A 16,501-nucleotide genomic window follows, 5' to 3' on the forward strand; every position below is an offset into this window, starting at 1 on the left:
GAAAGACAGAGTGTCGATAGAGAGTCCGGTAGCGCAGCGGTGCAAGGAGTGGCGCCCATCATGCCGGTGCTGATGCCATATACCCCGGGTGGCCCATGGCTTCCAATGTATGAAGGTGAGCCTAATACCCTTGACGATTTCAGAGAAAAGATGCTGGCCCATTTTGACATGTTCCCTGTGGGTGAAGTTCAGCGTGTTAGTCTCCTGATGATGCAGTTAAGTGGCCATGCTAAGCGAGAAGTCACAGCATGGGCAGCTGATCTAAAAGGCACTGTTGAACGCATATTTGCTGGATTAAAAGCTACATTTGAAACCACTGCCAGCAGCAAAGCTAAAGTACGATTCTTTAATTGCAAACAAAAAGTTAATGAGGGCGTGAGAGACTTTGCCTTAAACCTGCAGGAAGCCCTTAAATCACTTACACTGGCTGAACCCATTTTAAACACCGGAGCGGATAAACTGCTAAGAGATCAATTTATTGAGGGACTCTACACCCCTTCTCACCGGGGGCATGTGAGCATGCTTGTTTTTAAGAACCCTGAATTGACATTTGCCCAATTAAAGGAGAGCATTATACGTCTCCAGCTGGCAGAGGCACCTCGGGATCAGGATCCTGCGCAACCCATGGCAGAGGCACCTCAACAACAGGGAGTGCCAGTGACATCAGCTATGTCCGGGGCCATTGCTAAGCCCCTGGGGCCCAGTACTAATGAGGCTCTTCAACAAAAGCTTGACTCTTTAACTGATGTTGTTGCTTCAATGGCTAAAACCATGCAGGAGATGAGAGGACCCAAGATGGAGTTGTCAAACCGTAGAGAAGGTGTTCCATGGATGAGACCCCGGAGATACCCGACATGGAGAGGACGACCCCGCGACCGCTACCAACCGGATGGACAGCCCATTTGCCGCCATTGCCAGCAGCCAGGCCACTTTGCACGAGATTGTGATTTAAACGGGAATCCCCTGGGAATGCGGGCCGCTTCGCAGGAATGAACTTTCAAGGCCCAACACCCTGGCACGACAGGTACATCGGAGGACGACCCATTATCCCTATCGTGCTGGACGGAATGCCCCTCAACGCTTTGCTGGACGCAGGTTCCCAGATTTCATCTATACCGTATATCCTTTATAAGAGGTACTGGGCTGATGCAGATATTGATAAAGGGCCCTCTGATGTTGAACTAGATATATGGGCCAGTAATGGTAAGTTGGTACCGAAACTAGGATTCAGGGAGATGACCATAAAGATTGGTAAAGTAGAATTGAAGAAACAGGGTATAATTGTTGTTGATGTTGACCGGCGGAACTGTGAACCAACTGTATTGATAGGAATGAATGTGTTAGAGAACTGCTTTGCCGAAGTCATTTCTGTCTTACAGCAAATTGCTGAAACTGCCCAATCCTGCCAGCAGAGAGTTCTCCAGAGGGAAATAAAAGTATTGATGTTAAGGCAACAGGTAGAAGTTGCAGGTGGAGAAATCGGCAGTGTGAGGGTAAGTGATCCAACGTCTATTGTAATCCCACCAAAAACAGAAATGCTGGTATGGTGTAGAGCAGCCATTGGTACTAAGGGACGAGATTATCAAGCCTTAATAGAACCAGTGTACACCGACAGCAGGCCCACTATACTCACAGCACGAGGGATAGTCGAGGTACACCGGGGACGAGTGCCGGTACGACTTTTGAACTGTGGAGAGGAAGAGGTTACTTTGCCAAGGTATGCTACAATGGCAAAGCTATATACTGTTGACAACAATGCCATCACAACCATTGAGCCCTTAGAACCAACCTGTCAGGTGGAAGGCAATGGCTCAGATGAAGAAATGGAGGATTGGTGCCAACAGCTACACGTGGGCATAAATTCAACACCTACCCATCAAAAACAAGGGGTGTATAGGCTAGTGACGGAATATGAACAAGTCTTCAGTAAACACCCATTGGACTTCGGACGGATAGAAGGGGTAGAACACACAATCCCCACCAGTGACCATCCCCCAATAAAAGAAAGATATAGACCCATACCGCCCGCTCACTATCAATGTGCAAAAGATATGCTGAGGGAAATGAAACAGGCCGGGGTAATAAGAGACAGCTGTAGCCCCTGGGCGGCCCCTCTAGTGATTGTCAAAAAAAAGGACGGAACCATGAGAATGTGCATAGACTACTGGAAGATTAATAACATCACCCATAAAGACGCCTACCCCTTGCCTAGGATAGAAGAGTCCTTAACTGCTTTGAAATCTGCTAATTATTTTTCCACCTTAGACTTAACAAGCGGGTATTGGCAAGTCCCTGTGGCTGAGCGAGATAAGGAAAAGACGGCATTCACCACACCAATGGGTCTATGTGAATTTAATCGCATGCCGTTCGGACTCTGCAACGCATCCGGTACCTTCCAGCGGCTGATGGAATGCTGCCTCGGACACAAGAACTTCGAGACCGTCCTCCTGTACCTAGATGATGTGATCGTCTACTCAAAGACTTACGAACAACACTTAATAGACCTGGCAGAAGTGTTCGAAGCCTTATCCAGGTATGGCATGAAAGTCAAGCCATCCAAATGTCACCTTCTCAAGCCAAAGGTACAGTACCTGGGACACATCGTGAGTTCGGAGGGAGTAGCACCAGATCCCGAGAAAATAAGCGCCATAAGGGATTGGCCAAGACCTACCAGCGCAAAAGAAGTGAGACAATTCCTGGGATTGGTGGGTTACTATCGCAGATTTATAAAAGGATTTACCAAGTTGGCAGCACCCTTGCAAGACACCTTGGTAGGGCAGACGAAGAAACCTTCAAACCGAAACCCTCCTTTTCAGTGGAACGACGAAAGGGAAGACTCCTTTGAACAACTAAAGAAGGCACTAACCGGAGAAGAGGTTCTGGCATACCCAGATTACCATCAACCTTTCATCCTCTACACCGATGCCAGTAATGTGGGACTAGGAGCGGTGCTGTCACAAAAGCAAGAAGGTCGGGAGAAAGTCATCGCCTTTGCAAGTAGAAAGCTCCGGCCTACTGAAAGAAATTCAGAAAATTACAGCTCCTTCAAATTGGAACTACTGGCAGTAGTTTGGGCTGTGACTGAACGTTTCAAACACTATCTGGCCGCTGCAGAATTTATTGTCTATACTGACAACAATCCGTTGACCCACCTGGACACAGCCAAATTAGGTGCGTTAGAACAGCGATGGATAGCCCGGTTATCTAATTACAACTTCAAGATCAAGTATCGAGCAGGTCGCAAGAATGGAAATGCCGATGCCCTATCCCGGATGCCACACTTGAGAGATGTAGAAGAAGAAATGGGGGAGCTTGAAGAAATTGAACTACCAGCCTTCCATCATCCCAAGGCAAAACATCATCAGTCAAGTACCTATCAGAAACAACAAGAGGTGAATTTAAATCCGTTAGCACACCATAGATGGGCTGACACCCAAGACAGCAATCCGGCTGTGAAGTTGGTGAAGGAATTGTTAACTGAGCAAAGTGCATATCCCGATGAGGATGCCCCAGAAGAGACGCATCAACTCTGGAAAGAGAGAGGCAAAATGTTCCTGTATCAAGGGAAGCTCTGTAGAAGGTACACCAATCCGAAAACACATGAATTGGTTTGGCAGATTATCGTGCCTAAACAAGATGTCAAGATGGTCCTCGAAGCTTACCATAATGGTGCTCGTCACTTCGGTTGGAAAAAGTTAGAAGTACTTCTAAGAGAAAGATTTTATTGGGTCGGGATGAGAAAATCAATCGAACAGTGGTGCAGAAACTGTGGCCCATGTAACCTCAGAAGAACCGATCAAAATAACCAAAGAGCACCACTGCAGCCCATAATCACCAAACAACCACTTGAACTTGTAGCCATTGACCACGTGAAGTTGACACCAAGCCGGTCTGGCTATGTCTATGCCTTGACCATCGTGGACCATTATTCACGCTTCTTGGTAGTAGTACCCGTAAAAGATCTGACAGCAAAAACAGCAGCCAAAGCATTCCAAACGTACTTTTGTAGACCCCATGGATATCCGGAACAGGTTCTCACCGACCAAGGTACAGCCTTTGAATCAGAGATCTTCAGAGAATTCTGTAATATGTATGGTTGCAAAAAGATCCGGACGACGGCCTATCATCCACAAACAAATGGCTTATGCGAGAAGATGAACGATATTGTAATAGAACTACTAAAGACTTTACCTGAGGCAGAAAGGAATCAATGGCCAGAGAAATTGCCTGACTTGGTGGATCTGTATAATCATGTCCCGGTGAGTTCCACCAATTGCACCCCAGCTTACCTTATGCGTGCAAGACCCGGCCAATTACCAATCGATCTAGAAATGGGAATTCTGAAACCAGACGCAAAAGTCCAAGACTCCAATTGGGATATCATACGGCAAAAGCAGTATCGCCAAGTGCAAGAGAGTGTGGAAAGAAGCCTTCAGCAAACTAGAGAAAGACAAGAGCGAACTTTCAACCAGAATGCTCTAGCGACCCCATTAAGACCGGGTGACCAAGTGCTCAAGAGAAATCGTCGAACCAATAAACTGGACAATCAGTGGGAAGCCGTACCCTACACAGTTTTACCAACAAGAGTGGATAATCCTAAAATGTGTCTCATTAGCAAAAACGGAGGCTTAACATCTGTACTAGTGTCAAGAGACAATCTTAAATTATGTCCGGAAGCATTGAAAGAGCCAGACGTTGTCCAGCCAGAACCAGAAGTTATTCAACCCATACAGGTTCAACCAGTAAAGGAAAAAGAAGAGGAAGTGTATCACACCTGTATAGGAGACTTTCCCAAAACCCTACTAACATACCATGGTGCAGTAGTGGTTCCCATGGTGGCCTTTTACCCAACACCGAACCCAATACCAGAAGTCCCAAGACAGGAAGAGGCTGACCCCGTACTACAGGAGGTTCCAGGCCAGGAAGAACAGATTCCTGGTCAGAGTAATCCCATTCACGGTGGACTTGCCAACTCCATAGTCGTGGAATTATCTTTAGCAGAGCGGGCAGATACTACATCCGCAGTAGACAGTAGTACACCACATGAAGAGACACCGCTATTACGTAGATCACAGCGTAGTACCCAGGGTCAATTACCGGCCAGGTATGCAGATTACCAACTATAAAGCTCATAATGTGAATTGTATATATGTTATGCCGTCTATAGTTAAACAGAAAATGTAGTATAGTCATTGTTATCAGTCTGCAACGTTTAAGCCCAGTGCCTACAGAGACTTGTCTGTATGAACTTCTTGCATATTCTTGAACTTTTTATCAGCCCGGAGGCACTAAATCAAAGCTCCGGAAAGACTGCTTTTTGAACTTTGCTTTTTGCTCTTTTTGAACTTTCTTTAGACTTTATATTGATAACTCCGTTGGAAAAATGGAACTAAATTCCTGGACACTAAGTACAGTGCCTTTCCTGATACCTTCAATGATAGAACTGTATTAATGGACGCTATTTGAAGTGACTTTTTACAGAACTATATTTTTGTTTCCTTGAGTGGTTTTTGTAACTTTTCATTTTTAAGACTCTGTACATATTAATTGTTATTTCAAAATGTTATTGTCCCACAGTCCCGGAGTACTGTTCTTAACTAAGGGGGAATGTGGCACCCCTAGGGGTATTTGCCACAAAAATAGTTACTGACAGTAAATGCAAATACTAAAATAGCAAGACTGCACTACCACCTCCGGCCAGAAGGGGGAGCTCCAGAGACTCCCCTTGATCCATTCTGGTCTGAGAGAAGAACTGGCAGTTGGGCTAAGGAGCTGAAAGTGAGAGGTCATACAGTTGAATCTCTAACAGCCCTGTGACTGTTACCAGGCCTAAATCACCGGCCTGAGGAGAAGAGGTATAGAGAAAAAGGACATTGTGAGAACCGGGTAGTATTAATCACTACCCAGAACAGGCGCAAAGACGGATACCGGATCCGTGGCTGTATTCATTACATATAATACAGCAACCGGAAAAACGTGAGGTGATATCAGCTTCACTAGGGCCGGACGCAGCAACAGACACAGAGTTCAGCGGTACTCCTGGAGGGGGTAAGCCGATAAAAGGACTCGGGTTGCCCGTCGAACCAGGACCCGGAGGGGACAGATTGGGCCGGTAGCCAGTTCACATACAGCAGCAGGGCCACACAGATATTGCGTACAATAAGAGGCGAAGACCCCGGCAGGGTCAAAGTAACTCAGAGTTCCCATACAGACTCCGGTGACAGGACTGGTTGTAAATCCTTTTTTGTTAAAGTAAACTGGTTAAACGTTTCAGTGCCTCAGTCTTTCATTTGGACAATAGCCATCTATCCAGGATTGGGATCATCACCGCTGGGAGAACCTGCTGCTGATCAAGTAAGTGCCTGTTCCCTCACGATACCCTTTACACTGTGCATTGCCTGAGGCCACAGCACCGGGTCAAGCCACCCGTGACACCCCCCTCAAGAGACAGACCCCATTGGTCCGGTGCTGGGTTCCCCGGTCTCTTGGGCGTTACACTATGATGTCAATTATAGGCCTCTCTCATCTTTTTAATTGGGAGAACTTGCAAAATTGATGGTTGTCTAAATACTTTTATTCCCCACTGTATATAAAGCATGTTTCATTATTCATATTAATATTCTGTGTAAGGCTGAAACTTGAGGAATTGTTTGGAGCATATTAATGAATTGATGTTCCGCAATATCAAAGTGCAGACCCAAAAATCAATATCAGGCTCCCAGATACATGCTTAAAGAGACCATGAGAAGGGCAACACAATAAAAAAATATAAAAAGTAGAATATAGAGAGATTGTGAGTAGAAATTTCACCATTGCGCAATGTACAAAGGTTTACAAAAAATACCCATGCGTCTGTGTTAGTGATGAGCGAGTATACTCGTTGCTTGGGTTTTCCGAGCAAGCTCGGGTGGTCTCCAAGTATTTGTGAGTGCTCAGAGATTTAGTTTTTTTACACAGCTGTATGATTTATAGCTGCTAGCCAGCCTGAGTACATGTGGGGGTTGCTTGGTTGCTAGGGAATCCCCACGTGTATTCAAGCTGTCTAGCAGCTGCAAATCATGTAGCTGCTGCGATGAAAACTAAATCACCGAACACTCACAAATACTTAGAGACCACTCAAGTGTGCTCGGGAAAGCCTGATCAATGAGTATACTCGCTCATCACAAGTCTGCATCATACACGCCAAAAGAGACCATGATGGGAACCTCAAAATACAATTTGCAGTTATTAAAATAGGTAGAGATGGGGAGTAAAAGTATCATCACTGCACAATGTGCAAACGTTTCCAAAAATGTTAAAACATTACTCATGTGGGGTATATAACCACTAAGTACTTGTTGCAGAAACAGTAGGAGTAGGATGTGATTTAGCAAACAAAATGATTTTGGATGGTAAGGGATGGAAGTTAAGACAACTTCCAAAAAAAACATTTGTCATGCATTTTGTGATGCAGTGACCCCTGTTACAGGTAGGGGGCGCTGTATGGTCTTTCAAGAATATGCATGGAATGCATGGCAGTCGCAGGCATAACTATGGTGATAAGACAAAGTCCAGCATTATTGTGAATGGCCGGTATATGTGTCACAGGGGAAGATACTCTAAGCAGTCAGCCTGAAGTTAGGTTGTTCTGGGATCTGTAGTCCTACAAGTAATTGTATTGTTTAAGAAGAAGGCTGGAAAGGCTAATTCTGAGAACTGGGCAGGTCGAACTAGCCACACACACACCGCCCATCCATGGGAGTGGTTATATAATGTGACCAGGATGTGGGTCACATGGTTCCTGTGCAGGGTTCCTGTGTATGGTGCCTGTGTATGGTTCCTGTGTATGGACCTGAATGGATCTTGGCTGGAAGGCCCTGTGAAAGGAAAAGCCTCGGTGTTGGGAGGTCCAGAGTTTGGACCGGATCCCTGAATAGCACCTGGTGAGGCCGTGATCCTGAGTGGTTTGTGTACCAGGTCCTGGAAGGCCTCTGTTTTGGGAGGTCCTGGGAATAAGACCAGATTACAGAAGAGCTCATGGCAAGGCCATGGACCTGGGAGCCTGTGTCTTGGATGGTCCCAGGTGGGGATGGAAGTCCTGAGTAGCTCACAGAGAGGCCGTGTGTGCAGAGTCCGTCATGGCACTGTGTTTGGGGGAGCTACAGCCGCCTGAGGATCTGGACTGTCAGGTGGCCTGTTGAGAAATGCATTGCCCAGGATGGTGATCCCAGTTCAGCAGTTTCTCTGGAGGAGAGAGGACTAACATGAGGTCAACATGTGGAGCAGGAGCTCCAGAAAGGTAACACCCGGGAAGGGGCCTATCATAGCAGCAGAGAAGTATCTGTCAGTGGAACAGACTGTTGGTGCTTGTTGTGTTCCTTGAATATTGATGAACTGTTCGGCGTACGGTCACCCATGTTAACTGGACGAAGTAAGAGGTCCAGCATGTTTAGTGAACTGTGAGTTGAAGCCATATAAAATGTAAATAATGAACTTTGCATAACCCGGTTTATGCTGCATATCATAAACCACATAGACTGTGTTAAAAAGTGTTCCTGTGTACCTTGAATCCCATTGCTAAGCAAGTATTCCCCTACCCATTAGTGAGTGCTACCTCACAATTTAAATAACGTCATCTGTAGGGCTTACAAAGTCAGAGGAAATTCAGCCCTTGTTCAAGTTTAGAAGCGTCAGCCTGTCTGCATTTTCCATTGACAAGTGTGTGCACCTATCCATTATGATTGCACTGGCTGAAATAAAAACCCACTTAGACAACACACTTGTGGCAGTGCATGGCAGTACCTCCAAGGTGTACACAGAGAGGTCTGGCCAAGTGTGCAGCTTGGACAGCCAATGGCTAATGGGCACTGAAAAATCAGGAAGGATGCTAGTATGGTTACTTAAGTACTCCTTCACCATCTTGTTCAACTTCTCTCTCCTGGTCATAGTTACCCCCACAGATAGCCTTTGCTGATGTTATGGTTTCATGAAAATGGCCCAGTTGGTGGACATTCCCCCCTGAGTTGCACCTGGTGTGTGTCCCTCCCTTGTTATCCTTGTGGGTGAAAATAGCCGGTCCCTTTGCTAGCAGCATTGTCTGAGGGTAGTCTTCGACATGAGAGAATGAAATGTATAATTGTACCATGGGTCAAGAATGGTGCACAGCCTTTTTTTATCATGGACAAAATGTATTTCATGCGAGGGTCTTGGGAAAAGCATCTGGAAATGAACTCTGCCGTGTGTGGCAGACTACAAGGAGTCAAATGTTCAAATTTTACTTATATTGCCTTTTTGACTCATACCAACAGCAGACTCAGGGAAATTTCAGGGAAATAGTGACATTTGCTTATCTCTGCATGCCTTGCGCCAGTCGCGCCCAACTGCTAGATAAATATACTCCCCTATTTAAACAATAGATTTTTTTATATGGCCTTTATGATATACACCATCAGCAGCCTCAAGAAAATTATTGGCACTGGTAAATTGTGACACTTGCATATCTCTGCAGGCTTTGCAGAAGTCGCACAACTGCTAAATAAAGATACGCTATTTATTTAACCATTATTTACTGAACCCAACTGACACATGAGCGAGTGTTTTTCTCTGTGCAGCCAGCACTTCCGAGCACCAACTGGCGGTATTGGAGCCCAGGGAATCCAGGAGGAGCAGAGTATAGGCCAAGGCTAGCACTGGAAGCAGTTTAATGTCTGTTGTTGTGTCTGCGTGGTAGTCGCAGGACACATTGCTGGCTACACAGCAGTGGAACAGCTGGCATTACTGAACCCCACTGACACAGTGGCGAGTGTTTTTCTCTGTGCAGCCAGCACTTCCGAGCACCAACTGGCAGTATTGGAGCCCAGGGAATCCAGGAGGAGCAGAGTGTAGGCCGAGGCCAGCACTGGAGGCAGTTTAATATTTGTTGTGTCTGCGTGGCGGTCGCAGGACACATTGCCAGCTACACAGCAGGGGAACAGCTGGCGTTACTGAACCCCACTAACACAGTGGCGAGTGTTTTTTTCTGTGCAGCCAGCACTTCCGAGCACCAACTGGCGGTATTGGAGTCCAGGGATTCCAGGAGGAGCAGAGTGTAGACCGAGGCCAGCACTGGAGGCAGGTTAATGTCTGTTGTTGTGTCTGCGTGGCGGTCGCAGGACACGTTGCTGGCTACACAGCAGGGGAGCAGCTGGTGTTACTGAACCCCACTGACACATGAGCGAGAGTTTTTCTCTGCGCAGCCTGCACTTCCGAGCACCAACTGGCTATATTAGAGCCCGGGGAATCTAGGAGGAGCAGAATGTAGGCCGAGGCCAGCACTGGAGGCAGGTTAATGTCTGTTGTTGTGCCAGCGTGGCGGTCGCTGGACACCTTGCCGGCTACACAGCAGGGGAGCAGCTGGCGTTACTGAACCCCACTGACACATGAGCGAGTGTTTTTCTCTGTGCAGCCAGCACTTCCGAGCACCAACTGGTGGTACTGGAGCCCGGGGAATCTAGGAGGAGCAGAGTGTAGGCCGAGGCCAGCACTGGAGGCAGTTTAATATCTGTTGTGTATGCGTGGCGGTCACAGGACACATTGCCGGCTACACAGCAGGGGAACAGCTGGCGTTACTGAACCCCACTGACACATAAGCAAGTGTTTTTCTCTGTGCAGCCAGCACTTCCGGGCAACAGCTGGCGGTATTGGAGCCCAGGGACAGCAGGAGGAGCAGAGTGTAGGCCAAGGCCTGCAATGGAGGCAGGTTAATGTCTGTTGTTGTGCCAGCGTGGCGGTCGCTGGACACGTTGCCGGATATACAGCAGGGGAGCAGCTGGCGTTACTGAACCCCAATAACACTGGGTCATGTGTTGACTGTGCAGCCGGCACTTCTGAGCAGCAACTGGCGGTGTTGGAGCTCACTGATTAAAGCTCAGGACGTAGAAATATGAACACAACAGGAGACCTGGATACTGTTGCCAACCAAGTAGTTAATCTGGAGGAGGAGTGGCAAATTCATGCGAGATCCAGACCTTGTTCATTTTCAGAAAAGTAAGCCGGTCGACGCTATCGGAGGATAGTCGCATGCGATGGTCTGTTAGAACACCACCTGTGGCACTAAAGACATGTTCCAATAATACACTAGCATCAGGGCAAGCCAGCACCTCCAATGCATACTGGCTAAGCTCTGGCCATGTATCCAGCTTAGAGACCCAAAACTTGAATGGGGAAGAGCCGTCTGGGAGTATGCTGAGAGTGCAAGACATGTAGTCTGTCACCATCTGACGGAAACGTGGCCTCCTGCTGAGCGGACCCATCTGTGATGGTGTAGACATTTGTGGCAGGCACATAAAACTTTGCCACTGTTGGGCCAGACTGGTCTTGCCTTGTGCTGAGGCACTGCTTCTGCTCCCTCTTTGTGCAGAGCTTCCTCCACTGCCTCGACGCACTGAGCTGCTTTGTAAAGAACTAGCAGCACTTCTCTCGATTGGACTGGCGAAGATGATGAACTGCACCAGTATGTCTTGGTACTCCCGCATTTTACGCTCCCGCTGCAACGGTGTCATGAGGGTTTGTAAGTTGTCTCTGTAGCGCAGATCTAGGAGGTTGTACACCCAATAATCAGCCGTGGTAAGAATGTGGGCGATGCGGCGGTCGTTTCTCAGGCACTGCAACATGAAATCGACCATGTGCTGCAGACTGCCAACTGGCCAAGAAATGCTGTCCCCTGCTTGAAGCGTGATCTCTGCCTGCTCTACATGACCCAACCCTCTCACTACATACTGACTACTGGAGATTTGTGTTACTCCCTCCTCTGGACAGATCTCTTCCTCCTCCATTGACTCCTCCTTATCCTCCTCACAAAGTGTCCCCTGCCTAGGCCTTTGTGAGGAACCACGTCGCGCAGACTGTCCAGAAGCAGATGGCATTTCTAACTCCTCATCCTCCACCTTTTCCACCACCTCATCCCTTAGCGCTTGCAGTGTTCTTTCAAGCAGGCAGATAAGGGGGGCAGTCATGCTGACTAGTGCATCATCTGCACTCGCCATCCATGTGGAATCATTGAAGGCAGGCAAAACCTGGCAGACGTCCTTCATAGAGGCCCACTCAGTGGTTGTGAAGTCTGAATGGCACGCAGTGCAACTTTTTTGTGCCTGATGCAGCTGGTACTCCATTACTGCTGGCTGCTGCTCACACAACCGCTACAACATATGTAACGTTGAATTCCACCTGGTGGGTAGGGCACATATGATGCGATGTTCCGGAAGGCAGAATTGGCACTGCAGAGTTGCAATGCGCGATCTTGCCATGCTGGAATGCCGCATGTGAGCACACTCTAGGCGGACCTTGTGCAGCAGTGCATCAAGATCCGGATAGTCCCTCAAAAAACTCTGAATGACCAAGTTGAGCACATGTGCCAGACATGGGATATGAGTGAGGTTGCCTAGGCCCAGAGCTTCCACCAGATTTCGGCCATTATCACACACTACCATGCCTGGCTGGAGATTCGCTGGCACAAACCACACGTCGCTCTCCTGCTTGATGGCATTCCAGAGCTCCTGCGCTGTGTGGCTTCGATTCCCCAAAGAAATTAATTTCAATACGGCCTGTTGACGTTTGGCCACGGCTGTGCTCATATCGGTCGGAACAGGTAAGCGTTCATGGGTCCATGTAGAGGGGGACTGTGACAGCTCCTGCAGTGATGATTCTGAGGAACTGGAGAATGAGGAGGAGTCAATGTGCACAGACTGAATTCCTGCAATCCTAGGAGTTGGCAGAACATGTGGAGCGCTGTTATGACCTGGTGGTTAGGAGCACCCGACCTGATAGTTAAACTCATACAGGACGAGCTCTGGGATGTGGGAACTCTGCTGACCGCAAGCCCTAATCCTATCACACACACTAAAAATAGCCGTGGAGCACTCCTGACGCTCCCTAGGCGCCTCGTCACAGCCTCAGAGCTAGCTAGCCCTAGAGATAGAAAATAAAGCCTACCTTGCCTCAGAGAAATTCCCCAAAGGAATAGGCAGCCCCGCACATATAATGACTGTGAGAAAAGATGAAAGTCACAAATGCAGAAATGAAATAGGTTTCAGCAAAGAGAGGCCAGACTTACTAAATAGACAGAGGATAGGAAAGGAATCTTTGCGGTCAGCACAAAAACCTACAAAAGACAAAATCAGGATAACCAGCTGGACAAAGAAACAATGAGCAAAAATAACAATAAGGAACTTAGCTTCTGCAGGAGAAGACAGGTCACCAGGCAGATCCAGGAGCGAACTGAACCAATGCTAAAACATTGACAGCTGGCATGGAGTAACGATCTGAGTGGAGTTAAATAGAGAAGCCAACCAAAGGATAAACCACGTCACCTGTGTAAGGAACCTCAGAAGCAGCAGCTTCACTCATAGCCACCAGAGTGAGCCCATAGACAGAACTCGCCGAAGTACCATTCAGGACCACAGGAGGGAGTTCGACAAGAGAATTCACAACAGTACCCCCCCCTTGAGGATGGGTCACCGAACCCTCACCAGAGCCCCCAGGCCGATCAGGATGAGCCAAATGAAAGGCACGAACAAGATCGGCAGTATGAACATAAGAGGCAAAAACCCAGGAATTATCTTCTTGGCCATAACCCTTCCACTTGAACAGGTACTGGAGTTTCCGTCTCGAAACACGAGAATCCAAAATCTTCTCCACCACATACTCCAACTCCCCCTCGACCAACACCGGGGCAGGAGGATCAACGGAGGGAACCATAGGCGCCACGTATCTCCGCAACAACGACCTATGGAACACATTATGGATGGCAAAAGAAGCTGGAAGGTCCAAATGAAATGACACAGGATTAAGAACCTCAGAAATCTTATATGGTCCAATGAAACGAGGCTTAAACTTAGGAGAGGAAACCTTCATAGGAACGTGACGAGATGACAACCAAACCAAATCCCCAACACGAAGACGGGGACCAACACAACGCCGGCGGTTAGCGAAACGTTGAGCCTTCTCCTGGGACAATGTCAAATTGTCTACCACATGAGTCCAAATCTGCTGCAACCTGTCCACCACCGCATCCACACCAGGACAGTCCGATGGCTCATCCTGCCCTGAAGAGAAACGAGGATGGAAACCAGAATTGCAGAAAAAAGGAGAAACTAAAGTAGCCGAGCTGGCCCGATTATTAAGGGCGAACTCAGCCAAAGGCAAGAAGGAGACCCAATCATCCTGATCAGCAGAAACAAAGCATCTCAGATATGTCTCCAAAGTCTGATTAGTTCGTTCGGTTTGGCCATTAGTCTGAGGATGGAAAGCCGAAGAAAAAGACAAATCAATGCCCATCTTAGCGCAAAAGGACCGCCAAAACCTCGAAACAAACTGGGAACCTCTGTCAGAGACGATGTTCTCCGGAATGCCATGCAAACGAACCACATGCTGGAAAAACAATGGCACCAAATCAGAGGAGGAAGGCAATTTAGACAAGGGTACCAAATGGACCATCTTAGAGAAGCGATCACAAACCACCCAAATGACCGACATCGTTTGAGAAACAGGGAGATCAGAAATAAAATCCATGGAAATATGCGTCCAGGGCCTCTTCGGAATCGGCAAGGGCAAAAGCAACCCACTGGCACGAGAACAGCAGGGCTTAGCCCGAGCACAAATCCCACAGGACTGCACAAAAGAACGCACATCCCATGACAAAGAAGGCCACCAAAAAGATCTAGCCACCAAATCTCTGGTACCAAAGATTCCAGGATGACCAGCCAATACTGAACAATGAATCTCCGAGATAACTCTACCAGTCCATCTATCAGGGACAAACAGTTTCTCCGTAGGACAACGGTCAGGTCTATCAGCCTGAAACTTTTGCAGCACACGGCGCAAATCAGGGGAAATGGCAGACAAAATTACCCCTTATTTAAGAATACCCGCCGGCTCCGGAACACCCGGAGAGTCAGGCACAAAACTCCTTGACAGGGCATCAGCCTTCACCTGAAAAGGGAGCGAAACATCTGGCTGGCACAACACAGCGGCAGAAGCAAAACGACGCTTCAACTCCTGAAAAGCCGCTACAGCCGCAGAGGACCAATTGACCACATCAGCACCTTTCTTGGTCAAATCAGTCAACGGTTTAGCAATACTGGAAAAGTTAGCAATGAAGCGACGATAAAAATTAGCAAAGCCCAGGAACTTCTGCAAGCTCTTCACAGATGTCGGCTGAGTCCAATCGTAAATGGCCTGAACTTTAACAGGGTCCATCTCGATAGTAGAAGGGGAAAAAATGAAACCCAAAAATGAAACCTTCTGAACTCCAAAGAGACACTTTGACCCCTTCACAAACAAGGAATTCGCACGAAGGACCTGGAACATCATTCTGACCTGCTTCACATGAGACTCCCAATCATCCGAAAAGACCAAAATGTCATCCAAATATACAATCATAAATCTATCCAGGTACTCTCGGAAGATGTCATGCATAAAGGACTGAAACACAGATGGAGCATTAGAAAGCCCGAATGGCATAACCAGGTACTCAAAATGGCCCTCGGGCATATTAAATGCTGTTTTCCATTCATCACCCTGTTTAATTCGCACAAGATTATACGCCCCTCGAAGATCTATCTTGATGAACCAACTAGCCCCCTTAATCCGAGCAAATAAATCAGACAGCAGCGGCAAAGGATACTGAAATTTGACTGTGATCTTATTAAGAAGGCGGTAATCAATACAAGGTCTCAAAGAACCATCCTTCTTGGCCACAAAAAAGAACCCTGCTCCCAATGGTGACGACGACGGACGAATATGACCCTTCTCCAAGGAGTCCTTTATACAGGGTGGAGCGCGGTAATTTGCTGATTTGGGAATGAAATAAAAAAATTATGATCATTAGAAAAATTTATTTTATATTTTAATTATACTGAACAGTAATGGAATTTTTAAATTACATGGTTTTAAATAGTGTATCTGGCAAATGTCGACCTTCGCTATCCACACACTGCTGCATACGTTTTCTGAAGTTTTCATGAACTCTAACAAGCATGTCCACTGGTATTCTGCCAATTTCAGCTTCAATATTGTTCCTTAGGTCTTCCAAGGTGTTGGGACGGTTGATATACACCTTAGACTTCAGGTAACCCCAAAGGAAAAAATCGCATGGGGCTAAATCTGGTGAGCGTGCTGGCCAGTTCACATCTCCCCTCAAAGAGATAAGCCGTCCAGCAAACTCAAACAATTCATGGTAACCCTCGCTGTATGTGCAGTGGCACCATCCTGTTGGAACCATGTATCCTCTAGTTCCATTGCCTCAAGAGCCGGCTGAAAATAATCCTGTATCATAGACAAATACCGTTCGGAGTTCACAGTTATGGCACGACCATTATCCTGAAAAAAGTAAGGACCAATGATGCCTACTCGTGATATGGCACACCACACAGTGAAAATGAGGTGAAAATGTGCCTCATCAGAAAAAAACACAATTGCATCACGGGGTATCGTTGCTAACATGTCTTCACAAGAGGTCCGCCGTGTCAAATAGTCCTATGCTGAC

Source organism: Ranitomeya imitator, chromosome 3 (genome assembly GCF_032444005.1).
Source record: "Ranitomeya imitator isolate aRanImi1 chromosome 3, aRanImi1.pri, whole genome shotgun sequence".
In the NCBI taxonomy this organism is placed as follows: domain Eukaryota; kingdom Metazoa; phylum Chordata; class Amphibia; order Anura; family Dendrobatidae; genus Ranitomeya; species Ranitomeya imitator.